The sequence below is a fragment of the Haliotis rufescens genome, unplaced genomic scaffold (genome assembly GCF_023055435.1).
Source record: "Haliotis rufescens isolate VD_foot unplaced genomic scaffold, xgHalRufe1.0.p SCAF_10, whole genome shotgun sequence".
NCBI lineage: Eukaryota > Metazoa > Mollusca > Gastropoda > Lepetellida > Haliotidae > Haliotis > Haliotis rufescens.
Window position 1 is genome coordinate 3,890,182 of NW_025963780.1, and position 27,090 is coordinate 3,917,271.

The following is a 27,090-nucleotide window of genomic DNA, read 5'->3' on the forward strand; positions in this document are numbered from 1 at the left end:
AGACCTATTCTACCCCGGAATCTTCACGTAGTAGTAGTTGTTGTTTTTGTTTGAATAGTATTTCAGTTATGTCACGACATCTTATCCTATAGTGGGAGGAATGTCCAAGGTCGTGAATGTTTATCATTGATTCAAACCTACAATCAGCTGATCCTGGCATGGTAAAGGTATGTAACTGCAAAGCAAATTATGGTGCTTTACGCCACAAGACCACTCACAACCCAACATCGTACAAAATCCTGCAACATGACCGTGGACTTTTTTCTTTTCCTCATCAACACACAAAGCAAGTCTAGCTCAAACTGAACCAAGTCTAGATTTGTTGATTCCACATATGAAAACAGCAGAGGAGGAAAGATTCTTTAGAAAAAAATACATTACAATTACTTCAAAGAAATGTTTTCATAGACAAAGTGTTCGTCTAGGCCAACAGCTCAATAACATCAGCAAGACATTAGGATAAGTCATGACATCTAATGCTACTAAATCTGTTGAAGCCTGTCCATAGATATATCTGACATTCCAGACATCTTGTTGTTCTGAAGCCAGTGAACCTCAAAGCTGCTCCAAACTGTCATTTTCTACAAGTCCGAGATATTGTTATCTGAAAAGAACTTTCAAAGCGTCAACTCTGCTCATAAGTCAGGTGGTTTTTTCTCTATGTCAACGTTTCTTATCTCAGAAAACAGCCAGGGGGGATTTTTCTCTGCTTCAGCTTCAGGAGGAACCCTCCACAAACTTGGCTGATCTCATCACCTCAATCCACATTTAATGTCCTGAAAAGACCATCTCCCAGTTCCAGTCCAATCCTTTACCGAGAGACACCCGATAACATGGCAGTATCTTGTTGTACACGTTCATGCTGCTATCTAAACACTTGCCTGACTTCAGCCACACAGGAGGACATCCATCCCCATGTTCTTGCCAAAACATTAACTTCCACAGTCTATCCATTGTCGACTGCCTTCCACCTTCACACTGCTTGATAACACAACCGTATCACTGTCATCACAAAATACATGCTGTACTATCATGACTGTCATTTCATATGCTACTTTCAAACCTTTCTTGTATATATCAATCAACATAGAACAATATTCTCCAGGCTCAGTTAAAACAAGAAATGCAGTTAGATCCTCTATCTGCCATAGATCTCCTGAAGCGAAGAAATGCAACAGCGAAGGCCAAGCTCTATTTCTGAAAGACAGTAGGCAGCTCGAACATATCTAACAACAATTTAGAAATCCTACCAATTTCCCAGAAAATGTTATAAATATGAAAACAGAAATCTGATCAATACTAAAATGCAAATAGACATATGCACCTACTCACACGACCCCTGAAGATCCGGGGTAGAATAGGTCTTCAGCAACCCATGCTTGTCGTAAAAGGCGACTAACCGGATTGGGTGGTCACACAAAAGACCCAAATGGGGACATGTCAGCTGAAATTGCTACAGCTGAAGGCGGCACCTCTTAAACACAGACAAGTGAAAACAGCAGAACTGAAATTAGCACTAGTCCTTGCCAAAATGCCCAATAGTTAAAGTAACATAAGGACTCAATCTCATTAAAATCAGATCTTAGTTCTCGCTACCACTAAACAAAGATCTGAAGACATCCCATTATGGGTCACGTCAGAACGACCTTTCATCCAACCAATCAGAGCGTCACTTACCAGATCATGAAAGTGACAGTCGGAATGTGATTTCTAATCATACAACCTCGAAAACATTAACATGGGATTTTCGGAACAATAGTTACGGGTTTAACGACTGAATCCATACAATCTAGACCATCTATTAACCATTCCAGAATGTTCTTTTGTTCAGGTTACAAATTTGTAATTGACAATTTGTCAAAATATGTTTCGAAGCATAGTCGTTAAATTGAAATTAGTGCCGTAAAGCACGAGAAAGCTGCCTTCTGATTGGTCATTCCATTGGTTGCGCAAGGTCGGTCCATGTTTCATGGCTTATTGGACATAAACTTCTAAACATAACTTCAACCCTTCCTGGTATATATCAACCCACAAGAGTGGTCTTCAGCAACCCATGAAATCATAAGAGGCGACTAACGGGATCAGTTGGTCAGGCTAGCTAACTTGGTTGATGCATGTCATCGTAACCCAATTAAGTAGATCGATGTTCATGATGTCAATCACTGAATTGTCTGGTCCAGAATCAATTGTATACATTTCCTATCCTAGTCTCAATCATTAACAGTGCAGTAACAGCTGGACTATTGCTGACTACACATAAAACAACTCAATGACAACTCACTTCTCCTTTTCCGACGTGCCAATCCTCAAGATTCAAACAAAGCCTTCCTCCGCTTCTTCCTTGAACAGGAACAACCTCGGGTTATCAGGTCTAACAGGCTAGACCAGTATTATCATCCCTGACATTTGATGTGATATACCATCTATCTACTATGATCGCCAGGTGCAGTGTTGCTATCAACGTGACGATCTGTCATCAGTTTGATATGTACGCAGGTAGCATGTCGACCAGTGACATCCAGTACACGCTGACCCACACAGCCTCGTACTCATAACACCGTTACAGATCTTGTCCATGCTGTCATATGTATGTCAAATATGATAAAAACTTTCTGGAATGAATAAATATTGTCCAATTCCAAACTTTTGTAATATGACGTAAATTCCACATTCTCATCAATTTATTCTTTTTCACAAGATCTTGTTGCAATTGATGTCATTCCAATCCGTATCGTACGGGTTATTTTCAAATTTTCAAAAAACTATTTCATCCTGAGTTTATATTACTTGACCGTAACACTGCTACAAGTGAACTTATCCCATCCTGAGTCTTCTGTTGCCTCCATGGTGTAGTGGATAGAGCCTTTGCCCGGAGAGCCGAAGTTTGTTAGTTCAATCCCTTACCACGTCACATCAAAATACGTAAAAGATGGTACTTGTTACTACCCTACCCGCTATGAGGACACAACAAGGACTGGTCAGCTTGGAGTCGGTATACTTTATCTGTGTGGGGTATTCATGTTAAACTGCGGCATGGTATTTCAGCAGGTCAGCACAAAAAAAACTGACATCTGTCTGGAGAAGCACAAGCACGAACAAGCACGCACAAGAACACACACGAATCACAATATAAATGCAATAATCTTAAATATGACTTTTGAACCCATTTCACCTTACGAGTCTCCTTGACACAACAAACTTGCCACAAATCCTCACTTTAAGTGCATTTCACTGTCTAATTACAGAAAATAACTGCATGCCAGTATAAGTAGCTGAGTGTTAGTCATCGTCATCTGAAGTGCAGGTCGCGGTGACATGCACATAGTTCCCTCAAGGTGTACAGTACACGGTAGGTGACATGCTCGAATCGTCTACACCATCAGCCCTCTATGTAATTACAACTCCATCACTCCGAGGCGATACCTTTACAAATCAGCCCAGGCTAGAACAGCTGGCAATTATTAGTCCTGCACCATCTTTAAGGTATACCTGCGTTTAATTTAATCAAAGTCACTTTAGACGATACACATAGGCTAGTCATGTCTACCAACATTATTATTTTTTAAATTAAGAAATTTATTAATGAGAGCGAGTGTGTTGGGTTTGACGTCACTTTTAATAGTTTTACAGTTACATCACGGCGTGTCAACTTAATGTGGGAGGTAAGCCTGAAGTGATGCAGGTCTCAGACATTTACCACTTCAGTGAAACCAACCGGCTTGTATTATTATGGTGCTGACAAACCTAGAAACATAATCGGGGTGAACCGGGATTTGAACCCACAATCATAGGTTTTGTGTGCCCAAGGGATGCAACTCTGCACAGCAAATCATGGCGTTTTAGACGACTGGGCCACCTGTGCCCCCAAATTTATTGATAAAAGGTTTCAAAGACTCCATTGCTTACACCAATACTAAGATAGGTTATTGAATGTGTCACGATTTCCAACTAATGAAACCATGATCAACACAAAAATAATTTGCATAGTTATTAGTGGTCTTTTGCTCATAAACTCAAGATATTATGCAAACTTATTTCTATGGAAATGAAACACTAATTACAAATGATGAAATAAATTATAATTATTTATATGTCTTTTGAGAGTCAGTTTCGTTTTCTAAAGTCACACTCATCCATATTCAAGTCATATGATCATGGTCCAAACATAATCAAGCCTGGTCCAGACAAACCTGTGGTTGATACACAATTATGACACACATCAACCAAATCACTGTTCTTTCAGTCTGTAAATAATCGGGTGGTCTAGAAATCCGGTCATTGACATCATGACCATCAATCTACGCAATTGGGATACAATGACATGCATCAACCAAGTCAGCAAGACTGACCACCCGATCCCGTTAGTTGCCTCTCACAACAAGCATAGTTGCTTCTTTTGGCCATTAAGCATTGGTTTCTGAAGACCTATCCTTACCAGTGCCCAGTTGCACAAAACGATCTTAGCGCTGGGACTATCATAAGTCTATCTTAAAGTATGGGAGTTAAGATCATCGTAGCGCTAAGATCACTTTGTGCAAGTGGGCCCAGATCTTCACGGGTCCCACGGTGCTTGACCATACAATCCTTAAAGTCACTACCAGGGGTAGAAACTAACATTTTTAGTCCACTAGTCCTTATAATGATAACATAAAGCCAAACCCTTATAAAATGCCAATTTCTACTAGTCCTTATGATACCTTAACTTTTGGGCAGTTTGGCAAGGACTACAGGACCCCGTTCCACAAAGTGATCTTAGCGCGACGATGATCGTAAGCCTATGTTTAAGTATGGTAGTTACGATCACCTTAGCGCTAAGTTCGCTTTGTGGAACGGGGCCCAGGACTACAGGCATAGTGCCAATTTCTAACGTTGACTACAAGCATATCATATATTGCGTTAGGTTTGGGTTGAATATTTCTGAAGTATTCTAAAAACACACACAGATGGCACTACCTTATAGTAACAAGAAAGGAATCTATGACACACACAAGAGCTCTGGTATCTACGTACAATCTAACAACAGCAATGTACAGGCTATTGGGGAGACCTGTACAAGGTACATGCGAGCCATGAGTCCCTCCACATGCTATACATCACACAGATAACGCCATATATCACGCTGAAATTCTTTGTTGTGATATTATAGGTCTATACATAGACGGTCGCAACATGTGATATACCCAGTCGTATTGGACCTCATGTGTAGAGTTATTTATTATACATCATAAAGATCTTCCTCCAAACACTATGATGTCATAACAATTGCCTTGTGTATAGACGTATTGCATAGGCGTATTGCATTTGGTCTTAGATGTAGGATTAGTGAACTGTTAACTTGTTTTCTTCTAACAGATTCATGTAACATCAACATTATCAACATGAACATCATCCTTATCAAAAGGAACGACTGCAAAAGACATTACTTTAACTTTGCTAAAAAATGTCATTAAAAAAACAAAAAAAGGTCGTTATCCATAAACAGTTTCACACCTTCACATTCTTCTAAATGCATATCATTACTTTTACATTTTATACATCTCATCTGAATTTTTCTTAAAACATGCTCCTTCACCAACCAAACTGTGACAACAGATGCAGATAAACCACACTATTTTCCATTTGGCCAAAAGCCAAATGCCTGAACCCACCTCTTGTATTTGCAGATCATATTCATAAGTACAATTTTTATAATGCTGTTAGGATCCATAATCATATCAGGTTCATTAAACTGTAATAAGGTGTGAATTCTCCTATATAGTAAACTGACTGTCAACATCGATAACTATATACCTCATGGGACAGCTGTTGGTGTATTGACAGATCCATAATATTGGACATACATCTATAGACAGACTACAAATAATAATGTAACGATGATGATGATCATGTGAGGTGAGGTGAGGTGAGGTGAGGTGAGGTGAAATTGGGCTTAACGTCACGTCCATTTTGTGTGTGCGTGTGCGCGTGCGTGTGTTTTCTTGTACGAGTCCGGACTAATGCCGATATATTTATAGGGCTAGCTCACTAAGATACATGCCGCAATTTAACATGGATACCCCACTCAGACACAGTATACTGACTCAGAGCCGACCAGTCCTTGTTTTAGCCCCTTAATGACGAGCGCCAGATAGGTTTTAGTATGACGCGGCTGGGGATCGAACCCAGGACCTTCCGTTCTCCGGGGGGACGCTCTACCAATAGACCATAGAGACGATGATGAATGATGATAATGACGATGATGGTGATGACGACGATGATGATGGTGATGATGCTAATGCTAATGCTAATAGGGCTGATAATGATCATGAAGATGGTCATACAAATAACACATCGTATTCATCAGAAGAAGATGAGAGAACAACATTGTTATTTTAGTTTCAACAAAATGTTAAAGTTCATTCCGTCAAGTTTACTTTTCAAATCTAGCCTACATATCTTCTGTGCAAGAAACCCTGGTTGGGCTGCAGAAAATCAATAAATGCATGGACTTTAAATGTCAACATGAAACGTAGTACTGTGCTATCTCAGGTTCTGCAGAGGGAATATACACGATAAACATATTTACCATATCCTCATATTAACAGTTCAACATTATACAGAGGAACGCCCCGAACACCCAATTTAGGACGTACAGCCACTAGATACTGGTAACAAATTAAACAACATTTTTTAATGTCCCTTCCTGTAAACTCATTAATCCAGACATAGTATATTGAAAGTAAACTGTTCAAATTCAAGGGGGTCTGCTAAAAGCATTTAGTGTGTGTGAGCAGTTTTTAACAGTTTTTCAGCAAATCACTGCGTGTCAGCTTGATGTAGGAGGAAAGCCCGAAGTGATGCAGGTCTTAGATGTTTACCACTTCGGTGAAACCCAGGAGCAGGGGTATGGTGCTGACAAACCAAGGATCTTAATACCAGCAAATCTGGGATTCGAACCCACTGTCACTGGATACAGGAAGCAGAGGGCAGCAACTCTGCATGGAAACTTTTTGCTGCCTAAGACTGAGCCAATGTTTTCAATATGAACTAATATTTGCCAAAATGTGATATGGATTAATGAAGGATTGTCAAAGCAATTCTATGTTTTTCTTGCCAAGAATCAAAGCTAAGGACTCAGTTGATGTTCATTTGACTAAAACATATGCACGTAAAAAAACATAATTATTCCTGTTTAGTGGGTTTCTATGTTCTGTTCACCTGACCAGTGTCCATATATTAGTGGTGGGATGATACATGGATGCATCGGTGGATCGCGATTTTTTACTGCTCGATACAAGTATCAATCACAGTGGCACACTAAGTAAAAAATATTCATACATACCATATTTTCTTGAGTATAGTGCGCACCCATGTATAATGCGCACCCCCCTCTCGCGGGTTCAATATTTTGGAAAAAAAGAAATTTGAATATTATGCGCAGAAAAAAATTACACCGTACCCCTTCAGCGAAGTCCGGCAAACGTCAGTACAAATTCGTAATTGGAGATAAAAAATCACCAGACATGTTGATTTACCGTTTAAATTGTATTATTTGTTCAGCTAGGCATTGTTTTATATCCAGGGATTAAGATTACCTTGTGTATTTTCTCGTAAACTAAGCCGGACACAGCAATCAGCTGTACACACGTTTACACACAAAAAAGTGCGCACTATGCTCAAGAAAATACGGTACCTTAATTGTTTTCTGTTATAACTGTTACACCAAACACTAATGAGTAGTAAAAATAATAGTGAAAAACGTAAATATGTTCATCCATTGCACCATACTTGACACTGCCAACTGTAAATTGCCTAATACTGCATCACGAATTACATATATAGAAATATATATTGCTGTCTAAAATGAAACAAATTACTTCTCTTGAAATGATAAAATTGATGATATCAATATACTGAATTCATGCGCGGATGTTTAATATGGTTGCTACCTAAAACATGGCTATTTTTTTTAGTTGCCTAACAACTCTATGAGACCTGCAATTCTGTTTACAGCGATGATGTTTATGGGAATGTTTACTGTTCAGTCAGTCAGCGTAAATTACATGAAATGCGTTGCAATAGCTATTTCAATACAGGCAGGCTGAGGCAACAGTGCAGCCACAGAGGGGGATGGATACCTCCACAAGTGATGTTCTATTCTTACTGCGTTGATGTACCAATATTTATCAACCTTTGCCTCAGTAAATCGGTCTACAGCAGTTTGACTCAGTGCCAACTTGCAACATCTGTTACAACAAATACTCCACCGCCGTACACAAACCCATTCAATTTCTAGTGGGCCAACATTTTTCAAGATGCTCAAGACGAAAATGGCATTCTAAAAAATGTTTATTTGGATGCAAGGCTATTATGAGTTTATACCATCCCTTCGGGAATTTCAAATTAAAAATTGGGTTGGGTTCAATTGAATTCCTGGTTTGAAACGCTTCTTAGATTCTAAACATAATATTGTCATTTCCTCCACAAGAAAGGTAACATAAATGGATGAAAATTATATGAAATCGTGACACCCAAATTTTACAGTCATAACATTTTGTAATTTTTTAATGTTTCACAAAAACTTGATATGATTATGCGGCTGTTATTATGACAACAGGGTGATGATACAACATAGGAAACAGCAAGATGGGGACTGTAAAATTCACATATCAACTCTTCCATTACTGCTACATTACCTCCCTAGCTCCCATATTAAAACGTATGCAATTTTTCTTCAGGCTACCACTGTGTCAATTTATAACAGTGAACACGTTCAAGTGACAGGTCAACACACAATATGACACACGGTCCAACACCTACCTCCTAAGCGTGGGAAACGCTGTGTCCTATTCACTATTCCTTTCCACAAAAACAATCTCCGCTACCGTCTCCCAACTGAACTTGAATACATATGATCATAAAAAAGCTCAAGGAAAAATAAATTACAGCCTGCTACATATTCAGTACCCCTGCTACTTACCACCACTGTAGCAGTCTAACAGCACATCTGTTTCATCAACAGCAGACGACACAAAACTGTATGCATCAAATTCACTGGCTATTCCATATCAAAATCTATAGTAAATCCACACAAGCCATCAATGGACACGTCTGTCGACAAAATCCACCACAGGGGCAGACGTAAACTTGCCGTCTGCTCGTTTCACGTCTGCTCTAGAGTTCACGTCTGCTCGAATGTAAATCCTCCACATGGGTAAAGACACACCAGCTTTCCTTCCGTCACACACGTCACAAGAGGCGATAGCAGGGTTGTGTCATCCCTTTCCTATCAGAGCGTCACAGGCTGCTTCACCGAGCTTGTGCATACATAATACTTGATGACCATGGCCACAGAATGTCTTGACCTCCTCCCCAGTTCACGTGGGTGGCAAACCGGGGCAGCTCAGATCCATTATCTAGTAGAAGTGATAAGCCAGGCTAGGAAATGCTTGTGGGCCATGGCGGTTGCCTAACAGTTTAATATACTTCCTTCATGTGTTCTAACATTTTTGTTGTGGTCTCAGCCCGGGTTGTAAAAGATAACCTAGCCACTTGATCTCATAGCAACAGGGGACATGAATTTGTGTTCATCTCAGTTGCTGGGATTCTGCATCAGGCAAATATATTCATACACAGACAACTACTGAACGTCCTGGTTAGAGGTGTCATGCCCTGTTAAAACGTGTGAAACCAGGGTATCAATTGCAGCCTGAAGCATCTTGCTGTGAAGGAATTATTCAAGCATTTTTTTATTGTTACTTGCTATCATTGCCTATGTAAGTTTTGCAAAGTAAACTTGAATATCTATTGCACATGTGTTAACATTTGGTTAACAAGTGTACATGTGTACATAAGATATATCGTTATCTTTCAATCATCAAAAATAAATAAAATCTTAGAGCATAAATTTATTAAATCAGATTTTGCATGTTATAACATCACTTTTCTGCAATCTTGCCAAACTACACCAAATCTCAGGGTACAAATTGTTTAAGCAGATTTTGCATGTAAAAATGTGGTTGCTTTTTCGCACTAACACCCGCCCCCAAACCTCTCCCCAAGAAAATATTCACCAAATTTCATTTTATTTATTTTAAATTTTTGTTAATATTATATAAATGGTGTACAATAAATTAGAATATTTCATCGCACGTCTAATTTCTGCATGCATATAACTCCATCAACATCGGGCACAAAAATCTCCAGAACAAAGTCAGGTATGCTGTCTGTATTACCTTCCTATCAATCATGCACGCAGCACGCAGCACGCAGCACGCAGCACGCGGTGTACATTTCAGTACCGTGTGTCTTATCTAATACATTTCAATCAATCAGTCAGTCCATATTTGTCTTGAAAATATTTGTGACAGTTTCATCTTTCCCTTCATCATTAGCAATGCACCTTCCAATTCAGTGAAAACAGTCCTATGTTTGCTGTTTTGAGATTTATTTACATGTTTCTCAAACCATTTGCCTCATTCTTTGGTCCAAGCTTGGCACATGTGAATAACTTGTTCAAAGTTTGCCTATTTTCTGAGAGAACGTTGTGACAACATCAACAGACAGCAGTTTATATGAGGTGAAGCAGCAGGTGAGGACAGATGTTCACATTCATTCCCTCCACCGGCTCCTACAAGTTAGCAGATACAACAGACTGTAGATCACATCCCTGAAAACTGGCAAAATACATAACATCGTAATTCATCATGTGAGTGAGGGGAAACAGGGCTTAACATTAGCACTCCACATTATTGCACTTAGATAGCTAGCTGTGTGCATGTGTGCGTGTGTGCGTGTGTGTGTGTGTGTGTGCCTTTGATTTTGTGAGTGTCTGTGTGTATGAGTTCCTGTGAGTGTGCCTTTGATTTTGTGAGTGTCTCTGTGTGAGTGTCTGTGTGTTTGTCTGAGTGTGTCTGTGATTTTGTGTGTGTTGTGAGTGTTGTGTGTGTTGTGAGTGTTGTGTGTGTCTGTGTGTCTGAGTGTGTGTCTGTGATTTTGTGAGTGTCTGAGTGTGTTGTTGTGTGTGTGTGTGTGCCTTTGATTTTGTGAGTGTCTGTGTGTATGAGTGTCTGTGAGTGTGTCTTTGATTTTGTGAGTGTCTCTCTGTGTGTCTGTGAGTGTTGTGAGTGTTGTGAGTGTTGTGTGTGTCTGTGTGTCTCAGTGTGTGTCTGTGATATTGTGAGTGTCTGAGTGTGTTGTTGTCTCTGTGTGTGTGTGTGTGTGTGTGAGCCTTTGATTTTGTGAGTGTCTATGTGTATGAGTGTCTGTGAGTGTGTCTTTGATTTTGAGAGTGTCTCTGTGTGTGTCTGTGTGTGTCTGTGAGTGTTGTGAGTGTTGTGTGTCTGTGCGTCTCAGTGTGTGTCTGTGATATTGTGAGTCTGAGTGTGTTGTTGTCTGTGTGTGTGTGTGTGTGTGTGTGCCTTTGATTTTGTGAGTGTCTGTGTGTATGAGTGTCTGTGAGTGTGTCTTTGATTTTGTGAGTGTCTCTGTGTGTGTGTCTGAGTGTCTGCAATTTTGTGAGTGTGTTGTTGTGTGTGTGTGTGTGTGTGTGTGTGTGTGTGTGTGTGTGTGTGTGTGTGTGTGTGTGTGTGTGTGTGTGTGTGTGTGCCTTTGATTTTGTGAGTGTCTGTGTGTATGAGTGTCTGTGAGTGTGTCTTTGATTTTGTGAGTGTCTCTGTGTGTGTGTCTGAGTGTCTGCAATTTTGTGAGTGTGTTGTTGTGTGTGTGTGTGTGTGTGTGTGTGTGTGTGTGTGTGTGTGTGTGTGTGTGTGTGTGTGTGTGTGTGTGTGTTGCTTTTACTAGTCCAGACTATACTATCAGAGTGCTAGTTAGCCCACTGAGATACCGTGCCTCAGTTTAACATGAATACCCATTTAGACACAATCTACAGAATCTGACCCAATCAGTCCTTGTTTTATCCCCTTAACACCCAGCACTAGGCAGGGAAGCAACAAGTACCATATTTAACATCTTTTGGTATGACCACGGACCTTCAGCTATCCAGGCCGACGCTCTATCCACTAGACCATGGAGATGGCCTGATTCATTGTGTAGACTAGGCAGCTATTATTAAATGCCGACAGTTACCATTCGTCTTTAGTCATTTTCTACTTCAAGATCTTATCATCCAAAACGAAATAACTTCTATCGTGAACATCATCACTCCTTAATCACTTGGGCAATTTGGAAGAAAGTTTTTTCTGCTTCATTTGACACAGTAATGATCTCAGATTAAAATGACTTTTGTGAAGGATGCGGGAAAGGAATCGTGACTATTTCATTTATAGTTTGCTGATGGGCCCATGAACTGATCAAATTTTACAAATGGTGAGAAGATGCTGGCAAGATCAAGTCAAAATGAGTGAGTGAGTGAGTGAGTGAGTGAGTGAGTGAGTGAGTGAGTGAGTGAGTGAGAACAAACTTCCCACACTGTACTCATGTGGGGAATCAAACTTCAGGCCGACAACCAGCTTTTCAACCTCTTCAACCACTAAAATTCAAGAAAATCTCAATTCAAATGTCTCAATTATGAAGAACAGGTCTCCTCTAACACAATTAAAGCTTCACCATTTCAGCAGAATCAGACCAGGTAACTCCTGCAGACCCTGTGGAGCTAGACGCCTGATAATCAGGCTTTTAGCAGGTTAGAACGGCCTCCAAACAACAAGCCTATCGCTTACACTCCAGATAAGAAGGCTCTGTGGGTTGTCATCCTGTTGGCACAGAGCTTCATCCACAGTTTGAAGCTTCTTCAACAGAATTCTCTGATTTTTCTAGCACCAATTCCTGACTTCATGCCAGCCTCCTCCATATCAGAGCTGTTGTAAACAGTGTCAGCTCCCTGGCAGGACCTGGAGGTCAGCATCCCACCTGCTGATAGATCAAGTCAGATGCACCAATCTGACATTTTGGTGGATTTGGCGAACCATATTTTGACAACCTTTGTGTTCAGGACCAATGATCTGTGGTATAGATGTTGCTCACAATATCATCACTGGATTGTCTGGCCAATCACTTCTTTACAGGCAGTCATCTTATTGCTAGAATACTGCTGAGTCCAGCACAACCCTTCAATCCAAACCCTACCAGGTTTCCCTGCTATTTCCACTCAAACCTAAACCTCCACCCCAACAAATGCCCCAAGGTTACTCTCAAATCACACACCTCCAATTAGCACCTGGCTTAAGGCTGGCAAATCAAAGTGGAAGGTAGGCAGCCACAAATTTGCCACTTAATCAGTGCCTCTTATCTGATTACCACTGAACCAGTTAACAATTATCACTCATCCAGAAACACAGGCACATACCTTGACTCTTAATTGAATAACCTTGAACTAATAAATTACAGCAACAAGTTCCACACAATAGCATTCTCGGCTCACCCATTTCCTTTACAGTTTGTCAGTCATTCCATCAAGCTGATAGTGCTCGACTGTTGCACGGCGCGAGATAAGACACGTCACAGAACACAGGATATGATTCCATTCTGTTTTACCTCCTGCACCAGGTGCAACCAAGTAAATTAATCAGGTTGCACCACCAAAATATTGGCTGCACTGGTTCATCTTAAATTGAAACACTGTATTTTCAGTTCTTTTGAATTTGAAATAAATTCAAAGAGAATATAAACTTGAGAATGTGCTCCAGTATTTTATGTTTGGTAAATCTGTATATGGCTTTTCATATCCAGTAAACAACCTTAAAAAGAAGTTTTAAAGTGTCTGACGTGATTGAGTGACTGTTCTACAGGTAATTAGGAGGAATTAGTTCTGCAAGTTCACTGCATTCAGACAACTTGTGTATTTCACTAATTTCATGACCTTTGGATTCCTGGAATCGAAAAGATTTGGCGCCAGTTCTACAAGAATTCATTTTTCCATTTTTATCATATATAACTGCTGCCGTGCACTTGCGGTGGAAATTTTACCTGCACTGGGTGCATCCTGGCCTTAAAAGTTACCTGCACTTGCAATGTTTTACCTGCACTGGTGCAGCTTGGATATAGCGAAACGGATCCCTGGAATATATTATTGCATCAGCACATTTTGAAATACATGTTTGGATAAAACTGCATGTTTTTTTAATTTTTGTTGTATGCTGAATAAGCAATATTCCAGTTAATGTATCAAACTAAACCTTTGCGACAGCCAGAAAAACAGTGGATGATATCATGAGCAACATCCAACATTATCAGGGTACAATGACTTGCAACCAGCCATGTCACTAAGTCTGACCACCTGACCAGATAGTCTCCTCTTATGACAAGCGTAATAGAGCACTGGTGATTTTTTCTTACCCAGATTATACCCCCCAAAAGGCAAGTAAATCTACAATACTTGAGTAAGTCTAGATTTCATCAGATTCTGAAAATGAAGAGCTCCCTTCAACTATGTGTATTATATATTAAAATACAACTTAACCAAACAAATTAAAAAAAAAATTAAATTCAGAGATTTTACAGCTTTTTTTCTTCAAAGCAATCTATATAAATGGAAAGAATATGCTGAAATATAGTAATTTTGATGTTGATGTAGATATTCTCAATCTCTGTTAGAGGTTTTGATATGCACATATATATGCATCACTTATCAGCAATAGATTACACAGTTCAAGTAAAGGGGACCTCAGGGGTCCTTGAGACTGGCTTCTCGAGTGTCTGAATCTAGGGACACCTTCCATAAGGCTATGACAGGACCCCCTGACTTTCCAGCCTAATTCAATTTAATTTCAACACAGGATTGGCTTCAAATGTTGCAAGAACTTGTGAATACATGACAGTCCAAGCTGCATGATGAAGACAATATCATTATAACCCAGACGCCTGTGAAGATCCGGGTTACAATTGGTCTTCAGCAACCCATACTTGCTGTAAGAGGCGACCAATGGGCTGGGTGCTCAAGCTTGCTGACTTGGTTGATTCATGTCATTTTATCCCATTGCGTAGATTGACGCTTGCAAAATCAATCACAGGACTGTCTGGATGAGACTTGATTATTTACAGACTGACGTCATATTGCTAGAATATTCCCGAGTGCAATGTTAAACAACAAACAAACAAACAAACAAACAAACAAATCATACCCCGAGTCATCCTTAACTCCTGTATTAGCCCTGAGAGAATATACACTGGTATATGGACAGACAATCAAACACTAAGACCCTTATTACCTTCGATATTTCAATTTTCCTGAGATATATGAACTGACTGTCTGGAAGTATTCATTCATTACAATGTTCATCCACATCTGACCACCAAATAACAAACTGTGGCACCTAACAAACAGGCATAGTTTGTAACAATCTGACACTTTTCTCACCACCCATTCACAATAGGTACATGGTCCCTCAAGGCTTTTCAGCAGGAGATGTGACAAGGGTGTAGTCTTCCCCTGTTGTTATTGTCACTCACCGCAGAAATAACAACAAGGTCCCTCTCCTTCAAGCAGAAAATGACCACAGTGTCAAATTACCCTAACATCCCATCAAAGGGTTGCTTTGTAAGGGACATAGCCCGGCAATATCTCTTCTATTATTGTCTGTATGTTATATATCGTATATCACATGGCTGACAAATCCAGCTCAGGGGTTAGCTGTCTATTCTTTTCAGGAAAATATATATTGCATGTTTTTTTCCCCATTGATATCATTTGAGCTTTACTTGAAATATGAACCTGTGACGAAGATAAAATGGTTTGCAGTTAAATCATTGCTTAACTTCGTAAACAAGCGCATAAATATTCAACATGATACAATTTTAACTTGAAAAAAATATATAAACATCCATGGAATAATGATATTGTGTGTTGTGCAAATCAGTTGCGTAATTAATCACAATTAATGATATGTTTGTTGGTTTTTTGGTTTTTTGGTTTAACGCCGCACCCAGCAATATTCCAGCTATATGACGGCGGTCTGTATATATCGAGTCTGGACCAGACAATATAGTGATTGACATCATGAGCATTGATCCACGAAATTGGGATACAATTACATGCATCAATCATGTCAACGAGTCAGACCACCCGATTAGTCGCCCATTACAGCAAGCATGGGATGCTGAAGACCTATTCTACCCCGGATCTTCACAGGTCACACAATTATGAAGAAGGTCTCCACAATATATTGCCAAATATTTTGACCAATGTAACACTTTAAATACCAGTGACAGGAGCTGACTGGGATATTATTATCAGCCATTGGTGAACATTTGGTTTGTTCTCAATGATCAGTCATCAAGTACAATCGGTTGTTAAATTACTCCATTTTTACAAGATTCTGAACTTTTAAAAAAAGTTTTTTCCTGAATTAAAACTTTATAGAATCTAATTCCAGAATTGAAAATACTTTATTGGATACGTTAATGTGCAGTTATTTACAGATTAAAGAACTGTTTGAACATTTTGAGTGAGTATATTTTGTGTCCCTTTTAGCAAGATTCCAGTAATATCAAAACAAAGGAAACTAAAAATGGATTTCAAACATTGTACACATGTGGGAAATTAAACCTAGCCCTTCAATGTGACAAGCCAAAACTAAATGAGTGAGTGAGTTGGGTTTAACGCCGCTTTTAACATTATTCCAGTTAAATCACGGCATGGCAGCTTAATGTGGGAGGAAAGCCCGAAGTGATGTAAGTCTCAGACGTTTACCACTTCGGTGAAACCCACGAGCACGGGTATGGTGCTGGCAAACCTAGAAACATAATCGGGGTGAACCGAGATTTGAACCCACAATCATAGGTTTCTGGCGTGCCCAAGGGACGCAACTCTGTACAGCGAAACGCGGCTTAGCCGACTGGGCCACCCGTGCCCCCCAAAACTAAATGAAACACAAGGCTATCCTACCGCCCCTTCTGTGAATGAGTATGGTTTTACGCCACTTGTAGCAAAATTCCAGCAATATTACAGTGGGGAACACCGGTAAAGGGCTTTACACATTGCACCCATGTGGGGAATTGAACCCAGGCTTTCGGCGTGACGACAAACACTCTAACCACTAGGCTACCCCACCGTTCCTCACACCTCAAAAAATGAAATTGCATTCATAAACTATGGAAATAATACCTCATCCTCAAGACAACACACCCATTACATGATTAAACCATCAGCTGGTACTGTCAAAACATGATCAAAGCCCTGAGATGCACTGATGTTTTTACCCAACACCAACTTTCCATCTGTTGAAAGTATACAAATATGTATACTGAATCCTTAATGCATGAATTCATGAATGCTGCATGAGGGAGTAGATGGGCGTTCAATGACTCAAGCAGTGCATCGTCTGTTTCCCACGCTTGAACACAATGTGGGTTACAACCAGGTGGACTCGGGTAGACGAGGAACAGGGTGTCGGCTTAAATCACAGGTTTTCCACGAGGAAGGACAATACTGTACACAAAACTTTCAACTTGGAGCATGTGCTTCACAGCTCTGTCGGCCAAGGTGGACTTGCAAGATCAATATCCTCAAGAAACTGCTGATAGTCGCATACAGCATGCTTTGCCCTTGGGATCATGAAGCATGCCTGTAGACTACCTTGTTTCTTGAATAAAAATTAATGTTAATGATTAAGTGAGTGAGTTGGGTTTAACACCGCTTTTAACAGTATTCCAGTTATATCACGCCGTGTCAGCTGTGGGAGAAAGCCCGAAGTGATGCATGTCTCAGACGTTCTACCACTTCGGTGAAACCCACGAGCACAGGTATGGTGCTGACAAACCTAAAACATAATCGGGGCGAAATTGGATTCGAACCACAATCATAGGTTTCTGGCATGCCCAAGGGACACAACTCTGCACAGCAAATCGTGGCACCTTAGACGACTGGGCCATCCGTGCCCCCGATAATGATTAAGAATCAGAAGAAATATCTTTCAATTGAGAAACAATATTTATGAGCATTTTAACCATCTTGATTCATATTGTGAGGAAGATAGTGACTGTTTTTATCAGCGTGTTGCAAGTCAGAGGTTGTGTTTTGGACTGACTTGCTATACAAACCAGAGCAGCCTTGTCCCCCTCTGTGGTAACACTGACAACCTTTGATATTGATCTGTTACACACGTAAAGACAGGAAAACTTTCTCCAAAACTGCATCCTCCTGTGATCACAAGACTGAGATTGGAGAGGTCTAAAACCATGTCCTAATTACACAGCTTATAAACTTGGGGCACGTAATTCGGTCAATTACAAAGCATATGTTTGATAGGTCTTTTTAAATGACACAAACCCTATTATTGGTCATATCTTCTAAGATTACAAATTGGGAGAATGTCAACATCTAACATGTAAAAATAGGTCTGTGTTTAGTACATGACTGTCATCTTCATCACTGCATTATCAGCATAAATGTTTCAGCACTGCCTCAGCTCCGACTTCATATCAATGTCTGGGTGGGTCACAGATGTCTCATTGGTTCCTGCATCTACAAACCGCTTTGAACACTATTTCAATCATAAGATGGCGTGTTGGCTTGACGAGCGAAGAGGGCCCAAAGTAAAGCACATATTTACCACTTTGTAGACTAACATCTAGTCTCTGAAATGAACATATCGTACAGAAAAAAACAGTTGTTCAGTTATCCTAATAAAAATATAATAAAAAGGAGCCCAATGACTCTCTTCATTTTCTGATACTGCAGTAATCTAGACTTGCCAAACATTATAGACTTGCATGGGCTGTATTTGATATATATGTTTCAGGGTCTGTAAGACAGACTAACCACTTTGGTAAAACCCATGATAGTCTTCTCAGTCCCTGAACATATCATATTCCTTCTGCCCTACCCTTTCTGTAATGCAAAACCTCTACATGAAGCAAGTCTAGATTTTCCTCACGGTTCTGAATCTCCCTGCTCACTGGGGCTCCTTTTGAATCGAGATGGATTTACTTGTTTCTATCAAAATCATAAATTTTCAGAGACTACCGTAAGCCGTTTATCTATACACATAACCAGCGGTAGAAACTAACAGTTTGTGTCCACTATAATGATAACAAAACCTCTAAAAATGGCAACTTTCTACTCATCCTTATAATACCTTTACTAATGGGCAGTTTGGCAAGGACTACAGGACCAGTGCCGATTTCTAACGCTGATAACCACAAGCTGAATAATCGAGGAACATAATCAAGGCAAATCTGGGATGAGAAACCACCATCGTAGGCGACGGCAATTTGCGGCGCCTTTGATGGCAGGGCTACCTGATCCACATTGTTATCATGCAGTATGACAATGGAAAATTTACAGAACGAGGACTTGATCAGTATTTGCCCCGTTTCGCAAACTCGATCTTAGAGCCATGACTAACGAAACTCCTGTCCTTCAACATGGACTTACAACAGTCATCGCACTACAATTGCTTTGTGAAACAGGCCCAGGTGTTCCTGCACATAGTGTATGTATGCATGTAACTAGGTCACACTATTAACATACAAATTCATCAGAGATAACTCCTACTGTCATTACATCTGCATATTTAGCCTTGTTTCATACGTGACGGATCAACACAAGTCGTACCCATCACAAACCCACAACAGTTATCCCATCACACTGCTTATGGAATGTGGAAAATGTTTGGAACCCCACTGTTACAGCACTAATTTTTAAACAGTAACAGCAGGCATAATGACTGCACTCCTGGCTTAACATATGATATTCAGATGATGTTTGTTTATTCTGGATCTGGATCCTGTCATAGTTTATACAGCATGTGCTTGTTTGTTGTTTAATGCTGCACTCAGCAATATTCAAGCTACGTAACAGCAGTCTGGAAATAATCAAGACCAGACAATCTAGTGATTGATATCATGAGCATCGATCTACGCAATTGGGATACGATGACATGAATCAACCAGGTCAGAGAGCCTGACCATCTGATCCAGTTTGTCACCTCTTACAACAAAAATAGTCGCCTTTTACAGCAAGGATGGGTTGCTGAAATCTAAAAATTACCAGTCCCCACTAATTTTTGTCAGTCCCAACTTTCAACAAATAAAAAAACGTATGAAAATTACCTCAACACCATGTTCAAAGCAATGATGTCATCTTTGCAGTAACTTAGTTAGATCTAGATGTCATGCACTCACACAAAGTCCAGTCACAAGTTTCTCCTTTTTAGAAATATTTTTACACTAATTCGCTCAAAATACATATTTAACCTCGTAGCAAGGCAAAATGTTCTTGCATTGAAACTGATAAGTGGAAACCCTGATGGTGACAGACAAGCTGACTTCGTTCAAAAAATATACTAATATGAATATCACAGATGTTTTGTTCAACAACAAAGATTTATAAGGTACTTTATTTGCCGGCCCACAGGGACTGGCAGTCACATGAATTACATCCAAGCCTAACATTACCAGTAAAAACTGGTAATTACCGGTAAACAGGAACACTGATCACACTGCCCTGTCTTATACCATAGCATGCAAGGGCAAGGGCACTTTTTCAATTTACAATATATTTTCCACAAGCAGTCAATGACGGTTCGATTGCACAGATGAGGTGAAACGTCACTACCCTTTAGTTGTGGATACAAGCTTCAGAAAGTGTTGCTCATGTCGCTCCACATCAAATACAGCATGATAATCCAAAATGATCAATGTAATTGTCCCCGTAATTATGTAATAACCTTGCCATGTAACTACGCCTGGGGGTAACACAACCTGGCTCAGCACAATCAGTAATTTGTTGTATGTGCAATTACTGTTATTGGGCGGGCTAGCAATCAACTAGCAGGTAGAGTAATGGCTTCACTGGGTTATGGCTAGCCTTGCTCCAAGTCTGTACTGAATGATGTATAGTAGGTCTATAAGCCTTATACATGTTATACATCTGATAGGCAAGTTTAGATAATCAGACAAAGAACATCGGTCTTATATAGGGAAAACTTGTTCTGATTATTTCTATAATCTATGAATGATTCAAACTAAACACCATTGCCTGAGAGACTGGTGCAAGTCTACGTTATGATGACTTTCTGTTGCCAACAAGTCATGAGACATGAATGTGTTTGACTCATGGACAGCCCTATCATGATTCTACCTAGACATCTGTACCTGTATCTATTAAGCTTATTAAGTTGTTTACCAATTAGAATGACTAATCTTAATTCATACCTTAATCGTGCGAAAGGAAAAAAATCATTTTCTCAACACTCAAGACTTTTTATAGGCATTTTGTTACTGTCATGGCTGGATGACTGTTGCAAATATTTGAACATGTAAGTTTTTGACAACTGTATCAGTTACAATCTTTCGTTATCAGTACCAAAATCCAATTACACTACTTGTTCCAGGTCAATATATCTTCAGTTTTATGAAAATGAAAGGCTTCTCAGGGCTCCTGTCTATTATATAAATATAATTAACGATAAGTGAACAACAATATATCAAAATATGTTAACTTCAGATAATAAATGTTACTCTACCCAAATACCTAGAATAGATATTGTCTCCATCAATGATTGATATAAATGATTTTACAATTGTTAAAACCTTTTTCAGGGTAGGACCACTTGCCTGTCAATACTGGCACCACAATGTATGTATGTATGTACATTAAGTATGGCTTAAAATGTTGAAAAGCTCGTATATCCCACCTGGACGTGTGATTCTGACATTTAGATGCACCTGCTTATCTGCACTTGCAGTCTTATCACAGTTTAACAGATCTGTGAAGGTGTGTGGAAACACTATCCCCGGAAAGACGTTTTTGTGCCATTGGCCACGTAAAATTTCACATGTTAAACCGACGAAAAAATATCTTGCAATTATTGAACGGAAACACTTCCCCTTCCTTACAAACAGCCGACAAATAATTTCATACATCATAAGGATTATCTCACCTACGGCAATACTTTTTCATTAAATGTGGGCAGAATTCTTTCTATGCATTACCTACAGGCTTGTATTTACTTCATTTGCTTGTAGAGTGCAGCGTTAAACAACAAACAAACAGCAACTGGCAAGATCCCAGCGGTCTGTAAATAATTGAGTCTGGGCCAGACGAACTAGTGACTGATATTATGAGCCACTGGGGTTCAATGATGAGCAATCAACCAAGTCCCCAAGTCCGACCATCTCAGCCATTTGGTCACCTCTTACAACATTGGATGCAGGGGACCTATTCTAACCTGCAATCCCCATTGGGTGTTCCATTTGAAGCTTGGATTACAAGCATGAAACAACAATGCAACAATATACTTTAAGTGACCTGGATTTGATACAACTTTGAACAGTACTTTCATTTTGCCATCACCAGGCATGTCAGCTTAACATGGGATGAAAGCCCAAACTGATGGGAGTGTATACCCTATATCACAATCTACAAAGCGACCCTGCCTGTATGGCGACCCCCTGTAAACATGGCAAAAGCGTTCAAAATCGATGCTTAAAATTAGATACCCTGTCTATACTACCATCTGTAATGAAGCACCTCACCAGCGCATAAATAATCCCTACATTTGGACAAAAATTTGTTTGTCTGCTGTTTCAAAATTAAAGTATTATGCCTAGAAAAAATAACATTGCCAGCATTAGAAATTGGCACTAGTCCTGTTGTCCGTCCTGAAGTCCTTACCGAACTGCCCAATAGTAAAGGTATCCTAAGGACTAGTAGAAATTGGCCCATTTTAAGGGTTTTGCTATGTTATCATTATAAGGACTAGTGGGCAAAAACTGTTAGTTTCTACCCCTGATTGCATACCTTCAGTGAATTCAGGTATATTTGAAATTTGAGGTAAAATATCACAAGACATGATGAGTTAAATTGTATTTCCTGTTCTGCGAGGCATTATTTTATGTCAGATTGAGATTACCCTGTGTAGTAACCCAGAAACAGCAGTCAGCTGTAGGCATATTTTCTCCCAATCTACCAGAGATTCGGTTAAAAATTACCCAATAATATAACTTTAAAGAATTTGGATGCAGTGACCGGAAGAGTTGTTTCTGAAACTATTTTATCAGGAATAACATATTCCAATATCGTGTTATTTTAGTTGCAGCTTTACTGTAGATATATTTACAAAAATAATAATAACCATAAGCGTAGCACTTTGTTACAGATGATCGCTATTGCCAGATATTATATTCTTATGGGAACAATTTGACCAGTCACCGTCAAGGCTCCCACACTCGCAATCGTGAAAACTTTATGTTGACACATACCCGGTAATAGTCAAACTGCAACAATTATGACTCTTAACGGGTCAAAGTACGGCATTTATGATATATGGATCCATTCTGTTAACTAAGGTGCGTTTCAAGGCTTCAATAGCGGTAATCTGACCGTGGTTGCTGTAAATAACAACAAGTTGTGCGATCTACCGATCACTCCACACACGATTTCACGAAATTAAGGTAAACAATATTGATAGAAATTTTGAATAAAATTAATCAAAACATGTTACAGTTCAGATATACAATGTACAGTTTTTATAACCAGACGGTGTAATTACATGAATAATTTTAGTACTTCAGTATGGCTTTGTTGACATGGTATTTCCGGTGTTACGTGCTCATGGTTGGTTGGTTGGTTGGTTGTTTAACGCACATGCTCATGGTAATGTCTTTGTGTTGGGGTAGGGAGGGAAACATCAAAACTCTTCTACCCTGTGTTTACGCGACCCGGGGCACTTGAAACCACACTAATAATAGGTACGAAAAACTTATCTTATACACGGCAATATACTTAGCTTAGCTTAATGAATCCCATCAGCACTGTCAAATGAAGAATCATAATTTAGACAAATTTCGGTTTCAAGCCCAAGAAGTAGGTAAATTGGCAACAAAGGGACACAACTCTACAAAGTGATTTGTGATCCATGTGACGAGGCCACCTCTGACCGCTTCTGCAGAAATATTCATTTCTATAGTTTTATTACAGCTGGTGACTAAGATGGTAAAAAAGCCTTCAGATTCCTAGGTTACAAAAATACTTTTTAGCCTTCACAAAGTTTTGGCAGTAGTATCAAGAATGTTTGTCTTAATGTTCCATCAATTCCCTCCATGTGTGTAATCTATCACTCCGTGTGTTTTGACGGGCATATCAGGAATTCATAGACTCATTTCAATCAAGCTACTATATTAATCTCCCATATAGCAACTTTGTATCAAGCTGAACCACATTTTCTGGGAAAATATTGATAAGCAGGATATTTACACAGCTAAACGTAAAGGCAAGCATCACATGCATCATTCATACAATGAAATATATCAGAATTATTTCAAATGAAAACTAGCTCCGAGATGAAGATGTGAAACTTTTTATGGATAACAGTTTGTCTCAATATACTGAGCTTCTCTCTTACAGCATGCTAAGAGACCAGGGACCCATTCCACAAAGACCACAAAGGTCCGTAGGCACAGTCAAATACTGCAAGAGCACACCTAGACCCAAAGAACTCTTTCAGGGACTATATGTCGACTATGTCAACCAACTGTTAAATGTCAAGCAAGGGCTTCTTGGTACAAGATGGTGCAAACAGTCCCACACACACACATCAACCTCCTATCCCCTACACCTCACCTAGATACAATCAATTACTATAGGAGCATAGCTAGGCTCTAAGACCCCCTTAAATTGGAACAATGTAATTTCCGGGATTAAAATCTTAAGTCTACCAACTCCTAATATCAAGCAAGGGCTTCTTGGTATAAACGGGTGCAAAACAGTGCCCCAACAAACACACTTCAACCTCCAAACCCCTCTCCCCTCCAAGATTCCATTCCCTGGTATCAAGCTATGTAGTTGACACCCTCCTCTGAGCACACTTGATTAGAGAGGACAAGGAGAGATATCAGCTGCTGATTGATGGTGTTGACAGGTCTGTCTATTGCAATCGGTCTAGACACACAGCCTCTCCGTAACATGTAGTCACTGAAATGTCACTTCAGAATCCTTGCAACACATGCCGGGGTATTTGTCAGTCATTTCCTTATCCAGAGAGTGAGTGAAATGAGATAGCACCTCTTTGAATAGTATGTCAGTAATCCATTGCATGTCACTGTAATCATAGCAGGAGGATAGCCGAAGTGATGAAAGCTGAAAACCCCTTGAGTGAGTGAGTGAGTGAGTGAGTGAGTGAGTGAGTGAGTGAGACGGGTTTAACGCCAGTTTTAACATTATTCCAGTTATATCGCAGCGTGTCAGCTTAATGTGGGAGGAAATCCAGAAGTGATGCAGGTCTCAGACGTTTACCACTTCCGTGAAACCCACGAGCATGGGTATGGTGCTGACAAACCTAGAAACATAATCGGGGCGAACCGGGATTCGAACCCAATGATAGGTTTCTGGCGTGCACAAGGGACGCAACTCTGCACAGCGAATCGCGGCGCCTTAGACCACTGGGCCACCCGTGCCCCCTGAAAATCCCATGAGAGGTGACCACATAGCTCAGGTGGCGAGGCGTGGAGACATGGTTGATTCTATATCATTGAACCCCAATGGCTCATAATATCAGTTGACCCATGAAGATTCGGGGTAGAATAGGTCTTCAGCAACCCATGCTTTCTGTAAAAGGCAACTAAGCTTGTCGTAAGCGGCGACCAATGGGATCGGGTGGTCAGGCTTGCTGACTTGGTTGATGCATGTCATCGATCCCTGGATTGATGCTCATGTGTCAATCACTGCATTGTCCGGTCCAGACTCGATTATTTACAGACCGCCGTCATATAGATGGAATATTGCTGAGTGGGGCGTTAAACAACAAACAAACAAACATAATATCAGTCACTAGTTCATCTGGTCCAAACCAGACCAGACTCGATTATTTACAGGCCGCTTGAATTTTGCTGTTTGTGTTTGTTGTTTGTTGTATTTTAGCAATATTCAAGCTACATGACAGCGGCCTGTAAATCATCAAGTTTGGACAAGACAAACCACCTTTCGATTAAGTAATCTTTACATTCAACATAGGTTGCTGGGACCTATTCTAATCAGAATCCCCCAAAGCATGGGTAAGTGCTGACAGACCAAGGATTATGATCAGTGTCAATGAGGGATTTGAAAATATGAACATCGGATCCTTGCAGAGCTAAGGTACATAACTCTTCACAGCAAACTGCTGGGCCTTTGAGGACCAGGACACTTATGCTCCGATTTAGTTAACCCAAGGAAGAATTTGGGAGTATTTACCATATTTACAGATTCAAATTGTAATGAAAGTTAAATCATCTTGTTTTTATCCTTACAGTTGCTTAGAAAACGCATTCAAAATGATTCTATTGCACACATGCTGTCATAATAATGGTCCCAGACATTGGGAAATGTGTCAGTTCATAAGAAACCTCACACACCATGGTGTCAGTATCTCTCTTCCCAGATAATTACACCAGATATGAAATGATGTTTATTTCATTTAAAAAATCAGCTTTAATCTTGAAAGAATTCAGTTACTTCATTCCGAGTATCAAAATAGACACACATTATCAGCAGCAGCACCTTTAGCATCTACAAGAAAAACAGGGACATTCAAAACACATATAATAACGAAGCAAAACCAAAAACACCTTGTCCATATCAGCTGAAAATGAAATGCGCAACTCTCCTCCCACTGAAATGTATGTCACATTTGACACTGGAATATCTATAAGATGTGTGATTAAACCATAAGAATGATCAAGTGTTGAAGTATATGTCAGTCACGTGTCATCTCGACCTGTCAAGAATTTCAACAATTCACCGAAAAACAATCTTTGATTAGCACAGGAAGCTTGCAAACCAAAACCATCAACATTTTTTCCAAGACAACAATTCCCAAGAAGACCAGTAGGGAACCTCCAGCCATTTCATGAGACCGTGTTTACTTGTGATTCCCCCTGTTCTGTGAAACCCGCCCTCACAAGGAGGCTCCCCAGCCTTGCTCCAAGTCTACTGAATGATAAGTCCATGGAACATAGTAGTTTCCTTCATGATAACAGGCAAGTCTTGATAACAGGCCTCAAAGTTGCAACTAAAACGGTCGCCAATGTGACCTAAATTTCAATTTCTCTACAGTCGAAAATTCAGAGGTAGCCAATTGACTACCTTGAAAATTATCTTGCGGCGACTAAATTCTATTGCTACACATATTTAGACTAAAAAATAAACATGTCAGCTACTAATTGTACTCGCAA

General features: G+C 39.8%; 1 protein-coding gene across 10 annotated transcripts in view; it reads right to left on the reverse strand.

The window, feature by feature from the left end:
• LOC124121198 overlaps positions 1 to 27,090 on the reverse strand; it is a 129,217-nt gene that overhangs the window by 53,695 nt on the left and 48,432 nt on the right. The window contains exon 1 of one of the 10 annotated variants that reach the window (XM_046484193.2): positions 8,960 to 9,392. The exons of 8 other annotated variants lie outside the window; for them this stretch is intronic. The gene's annotated coding sequence lies outside the window, so the exon portion shown is untranslated. Of the gene's footprint in view, positions 1 to 2,281; positions 2,462 to 8,959; positions 9,393 to 27,090 lie in introns of those variants that run through there. One more of the 10 variants, XM_046484195.2, reaches the window with a different exon arrangement.